This window comes from Xenopus tropicalis, chromosome 7 (genome assembly GCF_000004195.4).
Source record: "Xenopus tropicalis strain Nigerian chromosome 7, UCB_Xtro_10.0, whole genome shotgun sequence".
In the NCBI taxonomy this organism is placed as follows: Eukaryota; Metazoa; Chordata; class Amphibia; order Anura; family Pipidae; genus Xenopus; species Xenopus tropicalis.
The window spans coordinates 57,106,075-57,107,930 of NC_030683.2; the positions used below are offsets into that span (position 1 = coordinate 57,106,075).

The following is a 1,856-nucleotide window of genomic DNA, read 5'->3' on the forward strand; positions in this document are numbered from 1 at the left end:
ATGGTTCACACTGAGAGATATTATTTTGTCCTCCAGGACCTTATTTGGGGGGCTATCTTTTAAAAATGCTTGAATTGGGAGGACTTATATATACTGAAATATACTGTGTATGTGTGTGTGTATATATATATATATATATATATATACATACACAAAGGATGGCACACCGCTATGTAACATACCTCGGGTGCACGGAATTTGTATTATATAATAATTATTTCAAATTTGAGAACAATTTTTATTTACAACTAGCCGGAACGGCGATGGGTTCCAATGTAGCGCCCACATATGCTAATACTTTTATGCCTTGGTATGAGACATTGAATCTATTAAGCCATCCACTTTTCCGTAAACATGGCGGTTACTTTAGGCGCTATATAGATGATCTATTTTTCTTGTGGTACGGTTCTGAAAGTGACCTTATGACATTTGTGGATGACTTGAACAGGCTACCATCCACAATTAGATTCACAGTGCACAGGGATTTCCACAGTGTCAATTTTCTGGATGTCACAGTGTATAAGGATCTGACATCGCAGCAATTGCATACAAAGATTTATCAGAAGCCAACAGATAGAAATACGTTACTGCATTACACTAGTAGCCATTCCCGGCACCTGTTGGATTCTTTACCTAAATCCCAAATGTTACGGGTGGTCCGGTTAACAAGTGAAAGGGATGAGAGGATGGGAGCCCTAGACAATATGGCAGTACGATTTCTGGAGAGGGGGTATCCAACCAAACTGGTCACTGATACCATAACTTAGGCCAAATCTCTGGATAGGGAAGCATTGATGAGCAGTACAAGGAAGACCCAAGATGGCAGTAATAATGATTCATCATTGTTTTATATGACTACCTACGATGCACGTACTCCGCTGATTAAAAAAATCTGTATTACAGCATTGGCCCATCGTGAAGTCTGATATTGAGTTAACAGCTATCAATCGTAAAAGGATTAAATTTGGTTATAGGAGGAACTGGAACCTCAAGGAACTCCTTTCTCTGGCTGTGAGTAAATATACCCTGTGAGTAAATATACCCCACAAATAAGAGTAAATAAAATGGGAGTTTATAAATGTAGTAATTGTGTCATGTGCAACACACTGATTATTGGGGATACATTCTCTTACCCACACACAAGACCTACTCTATCAGGCATAGATTGACATGTACCTCCCGTAACGTATTATACATTATTAAATGCCCATGTGGACTGCTATACTGTGGTAAGACATGTAAGCAATTAAGGGAGAGAATCAGTATGCACCGCGCAACAATTAGGGTGGCTCTGGACCCTAACATAAAGAGTGAGAAAAAAGAGGGCAAGCAAGATATCTCTAAGCAACCTGTTGCACAACATTGGCTTCAAGCCAAACACCCTGCTTTTGCGTTTAAATGTATGCCTATTGACTGTGTTCCAGATTTATCGAGAGGTGGGAACATAGATCGGATTTTATTACAAAAGGAATCCTTCTGGACATACGAATTGAACTGTGTGGCCCCTAAAGGTTTAAATAGCTCATTGTCCTTGAGCTGCTTCTTGTAAATCAACTGGTCCTATAAATGTCTTAAATAATTATGGATTTTAGGTCTGTTTGTTTTATTTATTTTTTCTGCATATTTGTTGTATTAATGTGTTTTTGCTTTATAAGTGTCACTAAGTACCTGGCATATGAAGATATTTAACTAAATAGTTGAATTATATGAAATTGGGGGCCCCCAATAGCCAGGATGGTGAGGTTAGTTAATCAGCTTGCGCAGCGTAATAAAGAATATGTTTAACTTTGGATTTTAATACATAATAATATATCTTGCACATGCACTTTATATATGTGGTACACTGTTGACAAAGT

At 37.9% G+C, this 1,856-nt stretch overlaps 1 long non-coding RNA gene across 1 annotated transcript; it reads left to right on the forward strand.

The window, feature by feature from the left end:
* Positions 1–879: 879 nt before the first annotated feature.
* Positions 880–1,586, forward strand: LOC116412417. The gene is made up of 2 exons (XR_004223684.1): positions 880–1,011; positions 1,425–1,586. It is a non-coding gene; the product is annotated as an uncharacterized LOC116412417 (long non-coding RNA).
* The last annotated feature ends 270 nt before the right edge of the window (positions 1,587–1,856 follow it).